Source organism: Zootermopsis nevadensis, unplaced genomic scaffold (assembly GCF_977971745.1).
Source record: "Zootermopsis nevadensis isolate Lab colony 2312 unplaced genomic scaffold, Znev_1.0 Znev_ptg000008l, whole genome shotgun sequence".
In the NCBI taxonomy this organism is placed as follows: domain Eukaryota; kingdom Metazoa; phylum Arthropoda; class Insecta; order Blattodea; family Termopsidae; genus Zootermopsis; species Zootermopsis nevadensis.
The window spans coordinates 6,615,930-6,632,616 of NW_028259140.1; the positions used below are offsets into that span (position 1 = coordinate 6,615,930).

Below are 16,687 nucleotides of genomic sequence, written 5' to 3' on the forward strand. Positions count from 1 at the left end.
TAATACCAGCTAAATTAGTGGGTAAATTAATAAATTGTCTAGTAAATGACAATAAAGATAATTTTATGACTTAATAATCATCGAAGGTTCTTGGCCTCCTCACGCATAAGAGGTTTCTTAATCTTATGTAGACATTTGGTAGGACACCTTGGACGTCGCAAGGCCTATACAGGACAGTACAATACAGAAAGACGCGAACAGACATCCATGCTTTGAGTGGGATTCGAACCCACGGTCCCAGAGTCCGAGTGGCCACTGTGATGATTGTTATACAGATATGAATTCTTTTATTGTTAATAGTGGTTGAAATGAAGGCGTCTATGAAATGTCACTTTCTCCACAGAGTACAGCTGAAGGCGTTACAGTAGGAAATTGATTTGTTGAGTACTATTTTTACTTGCAGGTTTGAAACAGAATTTGAAATGCAATAGGAACGGTGGCTGGGCCTGAGAATGGTAGCGAGCGAGGCGGTTGGTCCAGGTAAACAAGAGTAGAAACGTGATGCGATATTTAAGTGGGTCGCGGAAACAGTTCAGATTTTTCCACTCGTTTTAACTCCTCCAAGTTTTTGGGCTAAGGTACAGATAAAAGAGCAGAAGTTACAAGCTTCAAGTAAATAGTATTCAGTGGAGGTTTCCATATTCAAGTTGTATTTATCTAGTATCAACAGAAGGTAATAATGGATTTTTATAACAGTGATTTGATTTTCTCTGCAACAGTTAAGGTCGTGTGCGCTGCTCATTCACGAAGCGCTTCTAGACATTCGCATGTTCCCTAAATCCTAAGACGAATCTTGTGCCATTTTATATTTTCACTCCTGTCCACTGTCTTCTCTTTTCTGAACGCAATATTTCATCAGAGACATTTTCGAACTATTTAGCCGGTCAAGTGTTCTGAACGTGGCAGTAACGCCAAATATTCCAGAGTCTTGACCGAAACTGTGTCTTACAGAAAGAAGAAATTTAATTCAATGGACAGGATTTGTATCACGCATAGGCCTATGTAGAAAAATCTTTGGAAAATCTTATGGGAAGAGAACAATTTGATTACAAAATGAAGGACAACATAAAATGAACTGGATTCGACAGGTTCGGTGTTTTGCCTGAGGTCTTGTGGAAAAGGGGCTCTTAGAAGGTAGGAAAACTGTTGACCTGTTGAGCGACTATAAGCTCCTCGAGGACGACTCTGCTCCATGGATCAATTAGTCTGTAATTTCGCATGTTCATTGACGAAACTGCTCAACATTTCATTAAAACTGTTATTTGTAGTTAACACTGAAATGTTTCGGTCCTAATTGTTCCAGCATAAACATCGAACGATCCGGTCATTAGAGGACTGCAAATGCCCCACATTGGGCTATAACATCTTTCAGATTTATTTTTCTTTAGTCATCCTATTATTCGATAACATATTATCTGATCTCTTGACAAAATCATTAAATAAGCAATAAACAAACATATCTGCAGTAGACGAATATCCGCCCCTACAATGGACACAAAGTCACAGGGAATAGGCACATATTTTGACACACCTTTCGGTCTACACTTTGTGGGCAGGTCAGCTGTTGTTTGTGTCCAGGACAAGAGTACAACGTCTCGGTGCAGAACAAAACACAGCCACTTGTCACCATACATTCAGTAGGGTTCGTACTTTCTTTTCATCCGTGTGTCACTTCAGTCCATTTCACCCCCCCCCACCCCCCATTCATCCATCCCCCACAAACCGTTCTCTTTCCTCTCGTTATCTCCACCTCCACCTCCGCCATCAGCACCAACATCACTTTCCCAGCCCTACACACTCTTTTCTCCTTCCTCTTTCCGTCTACTCACTCCACCCTACTCAGTATTGATCTTCTGCGGTCATCGGACGAGCTAATTAAATGGCAATTGCTGAGGTCCCTAATTTCCTTCCACGTAGCTACGGTGACGTAAAGAGCGCTCCTGGTCGCCTCTCACCAGCAACGAGGAGGCCCAGGGTCATGCAGACTACGTCCAGTCTTCGTTTGCCACGTGGCTCAAGCACAAAGTTACGGGAAATAAAACGAGACCTGAAGTATCGACAATTCAAACTCCGCGTTAAAGTACAGACGAAGGTAAATGGTTAATGAAGCTTACAAAATCCATCAGCACATGAAAAGGTTTAACAACGATTTATTTCCTTTGATGATTTCGTGTTTTAATACAAGGTCGACGAACTATAAATCTCGGTTACATTTTCCTAAATTTTATTTACTCGAATGAGTTCCTGGAATCATAATTACTATGAATATGATGGGATTGTTTGGAGTCCTCACAGGCCACAGCGGTTGTAATATGGAGAGTCGAAAGCGAACCTCTTATTCGATTCAACAGACGATTCAGGGGAGATTCGGGATTGAAACCCGCCAAACACCACTATTAGGGCTGTTGGTTGCGGATATTGAAAATGGGTAGCCAAACTAAGCCGCGTTAACATTTTTCATTTCAGAACGTTAGTTATGGAAATTATCACTGCAAGCAACTAAACAAGTAATGCTACAGATGTACAAATGAAAATATAATCCTCACGGCGGCGAGTATGAAGGTGACTATCTTCTGGGATGCTGTGCCTTATCTGGTAGAATCTTACCGACGTTTCAGAGGTGCTTGATACCTCCATTATCAGGACGATGAGTAAGCCGCGGGTACGGCAGTAAGCACGTCTGAAACGTCGGTAACATGGCACAACATCCCAGAAGACAGTTATGCTCAAGCTTTTGTTGTTATGGAAGTCATTCTTTGTTCTAGTAAAGAATTAAGGTATTTCGCGTTTTTTATTTTCTCATGCGTGTAACATATTGGGGAAAACAAAGGAACTGTACGTGTACAACAGAAAATTATCTCAATTACGATATTAGATTCTTTGTCTTCGTTTTCCCCATCCGACGATAAAAACAAAATCGAATCGCCTCGGATTCATGTGTCCAGGCAAGTTTCTTCAACTACGAACACGTACGTTTTCTCCTGCAGCCGACAATGACGTGTTCCCTGACACTAAGGACGTCAATACAACGAACAGACAGAAAGTTTCCCTTTTCACGGCTAACCAACTATTCCGGTAACGTCGTAATCAAGATGCTGCAGTCTGAAGTCAATCAATCGGTCAGTTGGTCCCTAACAGAGATCAAAAAACTCTTCGCAATTGGACCTCTAGCGAACATTACGAAAACGCTTCGCTTCCAGTAAAATGCATTAAGTGATAAAGAGAAATGTCTTGCTTGTAGAAAATACAGACACAAATTTAAATTTTTAAAGAACTAGCGATATAAATGACCTTCTGGACAGTTCGCTGTGTAGACTTCGAGGTAGAAGACAAAGGTTGAATTGAGTACAGTCAACATAAGTAATATATTATATTTCAGATATTAAAATAGATTATTAACACTACATGTTTTGGCATGTCGCCATTATCAGATACTTTGTACCTTCAAAATAACAAGTTTTAAAATTCGGGTTAATTACGTTTTAACAAGTGACTGAACTTTACCTCCTGTAGACGGCTTCATAAGACGTTACAAGATGTTGGGTATGTGCTAAATGTAATTTTGCAATTCTGGTGGCAATATTTATACGATTTATAATCTTTTTTACCCCTTCTAAAGCGATCGTTTAAGAGTTAAATGTTTGGTTTCGTCTGTGTGTGTGTGTGTGTGTGTGTGTGTGTGTGTGTGTGTGTCTGTGGTTTTAGTTCCCCATATTCCTCCCAGATGTCAGTGTGATCTTCCGATGAACGTCTCAAGAGAGCTAAGACTTTGGTCAGAAACTCTGAGATCTGGTGCAGAGAAAGAGGGTTAGATTGTGCGCAATTCGATCAACGAAACGAAGATGTGTGCGTGTGTGTGTGTGTGTGTGTCTGTGTGTGTGTGTGTGTGCTGCTAAAGCAGAGTAGAGAGAACGCGTTCAGAAATCGGCCATTTGATTCAATTCCCTTGGGTCAGTTGGCACGACTGACCAGCATCATCGTCATTGGAAGGGGCCAAACTTTGGGAGGTGATGCTGTAGGAATCCCTAGGGACTCGGCCCTTCTCTTACCGTTACTGCCTGAGGGATGAAGAGTAGAATGAGGATGGAAACTGGAAGAAGAGCATTCTGTTCAATCTACGCGACACAGCAAGTAACTTAATGCAGAAGTAAGTCTCTGCCGGTGCTAATGTCACCTATTAACCGACGGAAAGTGATGAACAAAGGATCAGAATGAAAATATTGCTTTATTAAATCCAAAGTTTCAATGAAATTCATATCTTGGTCTCTTGTATGCTGTCCAAAATGGATTATTTCAGATATTATTCTTTTACTTCATTTTATACTTCACAGATTAGCACTAGTACCACCAGCCCTAAGTGACAGCTAAGTTAATTAGCCTACTTGGCAGTCGACAATGAAAGTCAATCACTTTGGTTCCAGTTGTTGTTTAGTCTTATGGCTTAATATTTTATTAAAAGGTTTGCGAAGACATTTATGATAAGGGCGATCATAAATGGCGAGTTCCAAATGATTAAGAAGTGACTTGGCTTTTACACTGTATAACACAACCAGTTGACACAGTAATAAAAACCAAACTTTAAGTGTATTTATTTTCGTGAAAGACATGATCAGAATCAGAACAGAGATTCCCCAAGAAGTAGTGGGCCCCATCTACTCTATCTCGTGTCCATCACAAAAGTCTTCGGCGTTATTTATTTTATAAATTTCAGATCAATGTGGAGGGACCAAGTATAATTCAGTTAGTTATACAAAAAAAGAGTATTTCGCCATGAACTTCAACCTAAAGTAATATATGTAAATAATACTGAAATATAAACATGACATTTCAATTAATAGATTAAAGAAACAGACTATGGGCTGGGCAATGTGACGATCGCTCGTTTCAGAACTCAGCGTTTTCCTCCTCGGAGCAGCACTGACCGAATACTAGGAGGACTGGCAATTGCTCTAATTGCTAGTGGATCACCGTAAGATTCTTTCCTCAGCTGGTCACACTCTGACCGCTACAACCTTGCGAACGCAAGCATCGACTTTTGCAATTCAAATGAAAACCCGACGACAACGATACGCTCATCTGTCCGAACTTTTGCTTGCTACGTAATACTGAGGCTAAGCCAGGGATCTCTAAGTCCCAGCGCTACTGTTTTGACTTATATAAAATCAAACAGTTGAAAAGGTGTCGTTAAACAGAATCATCTCCTTAAATGTGGTCGTGTTAATTTCATAAATTAAGTCTACCACACAGCTAAAGGTCCTCTAATCAAGACTTTATTTATGGAACGTTTAATAATAAAGTTAATGATGCCAATTTATTCAACCCCAAATTTTATTGTATAGTAGCGGCTTAATAGACATTTTGAAAGACAAAATGGCTGGCCAACATGACAAGTACAGCAAACATTAACCCTTAACGTTCTTCGATCCCTTAGAAATCTTAGTTTTCTCCCCTCATCATCAGTTAATTGATGTGGAAGTCGTTAAGACAGTATGGGCTGCATAACGTGCAGGGGTGGGTGTAACATAGTTTGCACATTATGTATTGTGATGCAACATGGCTGCCTCTTGTTTGCGAGGGGCTACTTTGACTGTGATTGGACCTTGTGCAGGGCCCAGGGGACGATGAGGAATGAAGGGCGGGGGTTTGGAAAGGTGGAGGGAAGGGGGATGAGGCTTTCTGCTCCGTGTTGACAGCTTTGCAGGTCAATACCCGCATTAATCCATTAAGTAAGTTCCCTATTTCCCTCCTGCTCTCTCTCCCTTCTCTCAGTTCTCTCAATAAACCTCCTCTCCCACAAACACCTCACCTAATTTGTGTCGAGTCCACATTTAGGTTCCTATAACATTTGTGTCCAGTTCTCTGTGTTCTTTGGATGAACTTGACATTAGGGGTCAAAATAGGAAGTAACAGATTAACTACGTAAAGGAATATAACCACTCGAAGGGTATTTGCTTCTTAGGACGTGATCTTCAAATCAGATGATCCGATTAAATTGTTTGTGTTGTTCTGTCTTCTACATTTTAGTCTTGAGTTTTCCCCTGAAGTTCGTAAGTCCAGTGCGACAAAATATTTAAGCAAAAGAGCAGACGACAGTAAGTACAGGCAAACAAATTGTGCAGAATTAAATTATATGGCGATGTGAAGGATTAACTACGAGCATGTTCGTTAATTATAAAATGATTTAAACGTCATTCCATTAACTACGAAGAATTACATAATAATAAATTCCTAAAACAATTTATGAGGACTGTAGAAAAATATGGAGAAATTACGACATTATTATGTTAAACTGAATAGGATCAGAAGTAATCATGAAGTGATAAAATCATAAAACAGAAATAATGTAGGCAGAAGCTACAAAAGTATCGACCTGTTCCCTTCACACATTCGAAACTGAAGACACAGGACAAGACCTAGGAAACACCAGCAGGTCCCGAATTCCACAACACTAACGTGTTAGGAGTGCCCACAATTTTATCCGCAGTGTCTACAAGATGTTGATCCCCCCCCCCCCCCCCTGGAGTCTGTCTATAGCCTATTCCTACTCCCACGTCTTGGTCCGATGTCTGTCTGTCTGTCTGCCTGTCACTTCACAATCCATTCACTGAACCGAAGATCCATCCATCCATCCATCCATCCATCCAGATGGAGACAGAGGGGGCTGGGACGAAGTGAAGACCTAGGCATCATGGTCTATGTTGATGCACGTACCTATTTGCATTTGAACAACTGTCAGCTTCTCTGATAATAAATCAACAGAGTTCGCATTTCAGTAGATACGTACGTGGGATGCTCTTACTAGTGTCAGTAAGGGGTAGTATCCCGATAGGATGATACTGGGGGTAGTTTTCCGGGGAGTAAAAGGGATAGTGGGTGGTGAGTGGGTGAGGACAACGATCCATTTTCTGCGGGACAGATACGCTCCAAAAAGGGAGGTGGGGTGAAAGAGGAATGAGATTTTCAGAGTTGAATTATTGAAGATGAGATATCTGTATTCAGAAAGAGGGAGGGAGTCTTGAAGAGAGACGCGGGAGGGGGGGGGGTGCAGGCTGCGAGCTTCTGTAGCAGTAAATGAGTCTATATTTAGACAGATTTGATTACTCGAAATATACAGCTACCTATTCGCCCAGTTGTTACAGAATGTTCACAGCGCAACAGGGTAAATGTGAGCTCGTGTGATGTGAACGCATTTATTAGAAGTTCTGAATTCTGTTCTGCCGAATATGATGATGCAGATAGAACTAAGCCTGTTATTTCCATGGTGCTAATTGTTTTAACAGAATCAGATGGAATCCGTAAACGAAATTCTTGTAAAATAATAATTAATGTGTAGGATCTCACAACGATGATGTTCAGAGAATTATCTCGCCTTCGATTCCATACGCGATAATTCCACGATTATGGAAATTCTCAACTGTCACTTCAGGGTGCAGAAACGCATGTATGTATTCATGCAAAATTCCAATCATTGCTGAATGATTTGTGAACAAAATTAAGACGTCTTGACATATTTTTGTAAAAAAACTACACTATCAGCTGCTGCATCCACACAGACGGAAAATCTGTTTTAATAGGAATTCCAACATGGATTTTTGCGTGCCTAATTATCGAAACAGGTAAACAGGAAGATTGCGAAGTAGCAGTAAAATTTCAAAATAATGAACTTTAAGTCTGCACTACTCTCTTTTTTAATATCATGAGCACAGACTGCGGCTTTATGTTTCATTAAACTTAGTCAGGACAGAGATAAGTTGCAGACTTTTTGCTGTGCCGATGACGTATTTCACTATACCACTAATTATACATTAGTTAATTTATTATCTCCTTCAATGTTCCTTTAGTGTCCTTTAGGATTGACTTGACCTATGAGAATAGGATGGGTAGTCAGTGGTCGTTAATAAGGACGCTACTTGCAATCCTGTTAACTGGTAACGACAGTGCAGATTCAGCGTAATAATGTACAGCGTTTTCGTTACCTTTCATTTTATAGCAGCGTCTAGCTTTTATATTGCAAGGCACCTGCAGATAATACCACCAAATACAGAGTATTTTCTGTGTGAGAATGACCCAATTACCAAAGCCATTATGTAACACTACACATTTCGCCAGATGAACACATGAACACAGATAAGATTAAGACCCTATTAGAATGTCCAGTGTTGTTGACGGAAAATTTGTCTCGTGGGTGTATAAGCAAATTTCATAAAAGAATTTCTTGAATTAACAGTATGAAAAACATCCCATTTATAAGTAATCTAAGATAAATTTATATACGTCGGAATTACCACAAGCCTATCCATTTTTATAGACAAACAGAAGAGACTAATAAAGATAACATTAATTTTATAACGTCAATATCGTCAGAGACTCGCTCTTGGTCTACTAACGTATAGAAAATTCACATTCTCGTCTGCTACTTAATTAGTTCTAGTAGGTTATAGGGACAGGGTATTCGTATTAGCATCGCCTGATCTCTACAATGTGCATTTCACGCGACACATTAAGCACGTTTTAAAAGTAGCTTCATTTAAACCTTCTTCACCTTCTTCACCTGCGAAGCGGATCTGCAATGGTCCAATCTAATATTCTGATTTCCCTCTGGCTCTTGAATAATCTGCCATCTATTGCTGACTAATGGAGTTGAACCAAGACTTTCAACAAAAGGAACCATTAAATGAATGAATTCAGTAGCATCCTTAAAGAGGACTTGTATAATATAATTCTTCATTCCCCGTTTTCGGAAATGGATTTTTAATGAAGTGACGTTCGAACGCACATCAATATACCACGGGCATCTATTTCTGTGGCGTGTCTCCTAGAACGTGGGTTCTCGATGGATGCCCTTTAAGACAGTATAAAAAAGAAACGAAGAGAAGATGCAGGACTTTTGTTAGAACGGGAACATGAACTATGTATGCATAATGGAGACGTTGAGGGTGAATCGACAGTAATGGCTCATCTCCTCTCTCTTCTTCGTCTACGATGATGGACTGTGTGTCAAGACGATACGAAGAGAAGCCCTATTGATAGCGCGCAAACTTCTACTCACTCTGCCCCTGCCTCGTTTATCTTACTTCTCTATTACACTTTGTCGTATGGCCATATCTTCATCAGCCACCCAACATCAGCCCATTACATAGCTGTACACAAATGGTAATTTTTATTATATTTCTAAACAAAACGGCTGCATATATAAAAGGTGCTTGGTCATTGTTTTTAAAATACAGACAACTGTAATTTTCCTGCTTCTCCTTATGGACGTGGAACTTGAATCCACATTAAAGGACATGAATTGAAGATGTCTTTAGAACAGAACGCTTAGCGGAACATTTATATCTAAGATGGGGAAAGTACCAGGAGGCTAGACAGAACTGCATTTGCCTAATTCTAAGACAATATACAGGGTGTCCAAAAAAAGATGTATCACATTGTAATACGGAACAAAACCTCCGCGTTTTCGCGACACCTTCTTGCGGTTCCGGACAGGAGCTCTTTCAAGTTTCCAATAAAATACAAGATTAGGGCTCTACATTTTAAAGATAACTAATATGTCTTCTATTAACATAAAACCCAAAATTAAAAGTCATACTACTGAATACACAAACATGACCTACTGTGTGTGTGTTTTGCTTTCAAATTAATAACAGTCCACTGTACAAAAATGTGAAATATTTATACGGTTTAATTATATAGCCTAATTTATCTTAAACATTAAAAATATATAATGGATCAAGTTATGCAGGCCAAAAAGTAGGCGGTCTGTGGCCCAAATTCTCAACTTGTTTTTAATTTCTATAAAAAAACTCCATCGAACATTTTTTTCAAAAGCTGAGAAAGTTAAAAAATGACAGGCAGAAAATAGGGGTTTCTAAAGTTTCGCTTCACGAGAAATAAAGCCTGATTTACCGTTCATTACTTGTGTTTTGTTTGACAGTGCGAATTTTTAACTAACATTTACAGGTCACGTATTGGACGGATCGGATCTCACGTACATCCATTTAACGGGATTGCCGCAGATCTGATCCACAAAAAACACCCTGCACTAAATCATTCAACTGATTTTGTTGTGTTCCGCCACCGATTGTTTCTTCAGTTTAATGAATCTTTGCATTTTCTCTTTGCTATCACTGCAGGAATCCAGTATTTCAAACGCTTTCGTCGCTTAGTGTGTCAAGGCGTTCGTGTGTATTACTACTTAGGATTGAGTTTTAAATGGAATAATCTGTATATACCTATTAATTTTAGAAAAAAAGGTACTTAACTTTCGTTTGTAAATTTGCAAATCATGTGCACGAATTTGGGACAGCCTCCAAATTTCATCTAAAAACGTCCAACAGTTCTTCAAGTTGGAACAGGCTGCCAGCGTCACAAAAATCCCACTCACTACTCTGCGATTGAATTTGGGTCTCTGCTGTGAGGGACAGGTCTCTTTAACTGACTTGGCTACATCATAGCCTCTAGGATTATAATGTATGGGACGAGATTAAAAGGTCCGACTTGAAGTGAGATTCTCTTCATATACATTGTAGTGTAAAAGGTGGCGAACACAAATATTGATAAACCTTAAACAGATACATGCAGTGTTCTGTATTACCGAGTCTTCACGCGTTAAACGAGGAAGGCTGTAGATATAATGACAACAAAAAATGAGACAAAATAAATTGGCTGCCAGCGATTTAAAGTTTTTCCTTAATAGTATGTTTGGTCGCTCTCGGTTATTTGCACGGCTCTTGAAATTGGCGTCTTGTTGTGTCTCCAAGTTCATTGAGAATATTACACTGGTTCGCGCAGTGCCTAATGAGCCCTAATGTTACACACACAAAAACCTATATTACCACTAGTACAACGGCCAGCACAAGAAATGACGTGATGTGACAGAACTCATGCCGGGCAATCACAGTTATGATAAAGGTGTGGCGCCTCGCCTTCATCGGGCAAAACCTTATTTAAAAAAAAATCGTGCTTTTCTTTACCTGAGGTAGTTATAAGTCAAAGTTTCTGTCCTTCCCCTTATATTTAACATTCCTTTTATTTTCCATGCTCTCTGTTTATTTTCTCTGACTCCCTCCCCTCAATTTAGTCCACGGAGGAACTTCCGGAGCCTGTTGTCATTTCCGGATCCGCTGTCGTCAACTAAACGCCAATCATTTTGTGTGGGTGTAGGGTCGGTCGGAGGGGGTTTCCTCTAGGGCCTGTTTCAAATGTTTGTTCGTCGCTTTGTAATAACGAGCAATCCTAATGAAGTCTTGGTCGCAAATTCGAATTTGCTCCATCTTCAGTTCCTAACTGCTATTATTCAGACATCAGAAAATCGTATGTTACATTATTCAAAGTTATTAACTCTGTAGAACAAAATTGTTCTTGACAGTCTGATAGTCGCTCAGCTAGTCGAAATATTCCCGCCGTTTGTGATAACCGAAGTTTCATTACCATGTTCACAAGAACCCATCACTGCCCCCTATCCCGAGTCAGATGAATCTAATCCACAACAATATTTTAATATTATCCTGCAGTCTACGTGTAGGTCTTAGTGGTCTCTTCACTAACCAAAATTTATACGAATTTAAAAATTTCTGTCATTCAAACTACATGCCCAGTCCATCTCATCCTCCTTAATCTGATTATCTAAACAGTATGTTTTTTTTTTAAGTGTGCAAATTATGGCATTCCAAATAACATCATCATCATCATCATCAATGATTGGGACCTCTGCCGAAACGATTGATTTATTTCAGTTTTGGTGGTCCAATGAGTCTTCTTCCTTTTGGCAAAAAAATTATAACTTGTCCAGGTATCCGATGAGGTTCGACTTTTTTATTTATAGACTACACAAAGTATTTTGAATTAACTCCACTTCTGCCTGCAGATGTCTAACTATACTGACAGATTTGAAGAGATTTTTAAGATCTTGGATACTAAACTGAACAAACGTATGATGACATGACGTAATTTAATTGAAACGTCGCTTGATTATGAAAACTGTAAAATGTAAATTCATAACATTCAAATTTCTATTTGTTTTACCGCACCCCATACGGAAAAATAACTATACTTCGTTGTAACTTTATTGTTTTAAATGCAATAAAATAAAAGCAGGGATGGCCTGCTCATTAGTATTATTTATTCGTAATTTATTTAATAAAGCTTCCAGTTGCTTGCATAACGAAAGACGATAGATGGTAAATGAAATAACTGAAATATGATGTGGAAGAAAGCATTAGTCATGTAATGTAAGGTGTCATCCCGGAATTTTCCTTAAGAAGCTGTGCAAATCAACTAAAAACCTAAGTCAGGATACCGGACTCCGACCTGAGATCTCAACCCCGTGATGTCCGACTTAACCAGTCTGTGAACTACAAGTGTTGTATTCAGACCTACCATTGAACTCCGTGTTCTGCCTTTAGGAAAATCTTTGAACTCCGGGTTCTGCCTTTAGGAAAATCTTTGAACTCCGGGTTCTGCCTTTAGGCCAATCTTTGAACTCCGTGTTCTGCCTTTAGGAAAATCTTTGAACTCCGGGTTCTGCCTTTAGGCCAATCTTTGAACTCCGGGTTCTGCCTTTAGGCCAATATTTGATGTCCGTGTCCTGCCTTTAGAACCCGCCCCTCTAACGATTGCAACCTTTTAAAGCGATTGCCTTTAGACCACAGGGTGCGTGTATTCGTACTATCTCTCAGTCCAAGATACACACAATTGCCACACAACACTCGGTGATGTTACCGCTTCGCCATGCAAACCTTATAATGAAATGGGAGGCAGACCCAGCATTCAGATAGGACGGGTAAATTAATAGGCATGAAACACAAATAATCCTAAGCTGTAACATCACCATCGTTTTAAAATACATTCCTCAAAATAAAATTCCTAATTACCTATCTATGCATATTTCACGTGTAAAAAATCAATTCTTTACAACGAACGGTGGATGAGATTTAATTTGACGCTTTCAATCACAACATTTTTATAATGCTCAGTGCTGATACAGATGATGATGATGATGATGATACTAATGCTCCTCAGCGCTAGCAGCATCCCATAGAGATGTCCCTGGTCCATCTGAATGAGGGAACGGTCGATGGGGCTTTATAAGTGAAAAGCTTCGCTTCGAGGGAGATTTACTCTCAGCTGTACATAATAAAGCCGGTTTCGCGTCACAATGGATACTAACGTTTGCATCAATTCCTGCTTAAGGACATGGACTATGGACGTAAAATCACGTTTTAAATTAAACAGGTCAATTTTGTCACAAGCGACACTTTCGCTGATTACTGTAAGTTGATAAATATCCGACAATTAGACTTTGCAAAAACTGGTACGAAATTACAATTCAAGTTACCTTGTGCTGTTTCCCCTTATTACTGCACAAACTGAAATCTTATCTAATAGACAGTGGTATACTAGTTCTAGATCGGACAACCACACTATTTTAAATTAATTAAAGGGCGTAACTTAAAAACCGTGTTATATATGCTTACACGGCAAACTAAATGGCGTACAACCAAAACATTTCCACTGGTGAAATGTTTCTTTTTATTAAGAGCAAAGCTACAAGCTGTGAGGAGTATTTATGAATTATTGAACACTCTGTACGAACATATGCCTGGTGTACTTTGAGAGAAGTAACCATTTATATTAAGAAATATCTCTACCCGCTTCACTACTAAAAGTTGCAGTCACAAGACTAGATTTCTGCGAATAGAATCATGGAGGATGAAAAAGAATGGTCATTTTGCTCACTTCCTTTTCGTAAGTTAGGAAATTTAGGAGGAGCCTCCCGTGCGATGAGGCGTATAACATAATGCAATTATTTCTTAAATGCTACTATAGGTATTAGTTTGTTACGACATTCGTTACACAACTTTAAAAAAACTTCAGGTTCAGAACACTTCATGCTTAATAAAATTTTATTTTAAAACTACTATTAAAGGTTCATCTCAAATATTCGTGTTGGATTACTGACATTTCATTTTAAAACGTTTAAACTGGATCTTAATGAGATATTGAAGGAGTGTGGCCTGCTTTAATCTACTTCAGGGTAAGAGCCAGTGATGGGATTTTGTGAACACGGTTATGAATATTTGGATTTCATTAAAGGCATGAAATTTCTTGACTGGCTGAACTACTGTTAAATTCTCGTAAAAGATTCTGCTCTATGGAGTCAGGTTACAAGCTGCGACATTTAACATAATAAATTGTACATTGATGTTAACTGAACTAAAGTAAGGTCATATTCACATTGTGGCGCAATGATATTAAAGGAGTTTTCGCTTCAAAATACACGACAGTTACCACCTTTAAAGTCTGTCCACTCCTAATATACAAGCAATGTCCGTCGCACCGTTAGAAGAATGCTGGAAAGACAAATTTATTTCTGACGATGGCGACTCTTGTAACAAGACATGCAACCTAGTCAACATTGCAGTCAAGCGTTTACGGATCGGAAGCAAAGGTAAAGAAAGGCCTAGCTGCAAACCCGATTTCAACAAAGACGCAGAGGACCCAGCTTCTGCAAACATGCTGCAATTAACTCTATTAAAATGTTTCGTTCCAGGCTGGTTTCATTATTATGTCTTTCGATACAATTCGTCTACTAAGAAACGGCAGATACTGAATCTCAAAATGCAGTCGCAAACATTGATTTGAACATCGTGTAAACTAATAATTTCACGCCACTGACGGCACCTAAGATCTTCAGTAAAGCAGCTTCTGGCTGCTAACACGTTTCTCCACCACGTCCTAGCTCAGTAAGGCACGTGGATGGACAACAGAGCCCACAGAAACACATACCGAAGCATCTCCTCTTCAAAGTAGTGAACACAAGCACATCGCACTGCGACCGTTATCAAGCAACGCCCACAAAAGTCAGGCTGAAGCTACTGGTCTAGGAGGAAAAATGTGGTGTCACTGTACTTCGGTTCTTGTTTGATTGTAAAATTCCATTACTCGCTTTGTGCACAGAAATCAATGTATGGAAAGTTGCCTATCTCATTCTGGTGCGTTATAGGCCGTTTTAGATTTATACTGCTCAATTATCACGGTCTGATACAGCATTATGATCCTTAGAACAAGAATGGAATATTTCACTTTTCTAAAATATGTATGTTATTACACTGTTGTCTCATACTTTTACGTGATTGCACTATCTAATTTATAATCAGTTTAATGTCATCCACAATTTTTTTTACTATTCCGAGAAGGGAAGACGTTATTCAAAAAATTATCAAATTCTACTCTGGTAAGATTTCAGGTTCTCACGGCGACGAATATGAAAATCACTGCCTTCTAGGGAAGTTGTGCCTTGTAGTCTGGTAGAAGTGCCATGGCATTTCAGAGAAGCTTAATGCATAACAGATATCTGGATTATATTGTTTCTTATAAAAGATTTAGGTTCTGTTCGGAATCGAATTCAAAAACATTTTACCCATGGTTTGAGGTCTTGTCATCTTAAAATGGCATTTGCACGGTTTCTGCACATCGACCTTCAGACTGTTCACTGTCATCCTTTACCCGTTGTTTTCTACCATGTCTCTCTTCATGTCATGTCACAGTTCGGTAATCGAATGTTCGGACATAACCTCAACAGTGTCCGTGTTCGTGACACCGGGAGACACTAAATCGATCTCGAGCAGGTACTCTCTGCTCTGCCAAGCAGACGAACAAACAGCTGAAGGGTTACAAAAATGACACCTCACTGTGTCGCTTCCCACGCTTGTCTTCTGGGTTCTGCTTTCTTACAGACTCTCAACCGAAACGAGCAAAAGACGTTGCTTTGTAGATAACGCGGTCTAAGGGTGTGACATTCGGTAATGTTCAGCAAGTCAATAGGCCGTGATACAAAGATAAAACTACTGAAGCCAGAAATGCAGAACTGTAACAGGGAACCTCAGAAATTTTGGAAATATATAAACTTTTCTGTTATCAAACTTTATTATTATAATTATAATTAACTTATTTATTCTTAAGTATGTTTAAAAGTAACACCATCCATAATCAATTCTCTTACACGTTTCTTCTTTTTATTATGCTATGTGTGTAATTGGCCACTTGGCTGTTAATGAAGAGCATTAAAATTAAGAACTGAAGTTGGGTTACTGCCATTTATTATTATTACTATTATTCTTTGTAGCAGTAGTAGTAGTAGTAGTAATATTAGTAGTAGCAGCTGCTGGTGTATTGGTCAAAGTCACATTACGATTGTATCTTCAGTGTACGTAAGTAATATTTCGAAACATGACAACGTATTTTAGGACCAGAAGTTGTTAGTCTCCCGACAAAACGCTCCAAGCTGTCCATTATTATTATTTTAATTACTATTCTAGCTGTCACCAACACAGCAAAGCAACTGTCTTCCCTTAAGTTCAGGAAGAGTATCCTTAAACTATAAATTTGATAGAGTGGTTCACGTAAGGTTTTTTCGGTGGATTTTCTCGGCCATGAATCATCATTGGTATTGCTTCTCGGTTGGATGGTACAGCAAAAGACAGACAAAGACAGAGGAAGTGAGAAGCGTATGAAGGAAGCTGTGGAGACTTAGGGATAGTAGAATATATAGTCTAGAGATGTTGGTGGTTATTATCTTCGTGAGTTCCGCCCCGCTGTAGCGAAAAGACGGAAGAAAACTGTGTCGAGAGAAAAGCCATAAATTATATCACGACATTTCGTATACCGCAACCGAAATTGTTTCTCA

General features: G+C 39.2%; 1 protein-coding gene and 1 long non-coding RNA gene across 6 annotated transcripts in view; one reads left to right on the plus strand and one right to left on the minus strand.

The window, feature by feature from the left end:
* LOC110829823 (uncharacterized) overlaps nucleotides 1–16,687 on the minus strand; it is a 371,352-nt gene that overhangs the window by 338,574 nt on the left and 16,091 nt on the right. The gene's annotated exons all lie outside the window — the stretch shown is intronic.
* The window catches only part of LOC110829814 (zinc finger protein basonuclin-2), a 249,162-nt gene that overhangs the window by 76,650 nt on the left and 155,825 nt on the right, over nucleotides 1–16,687 (plus strand). The window lies entirely within an intron of this gene.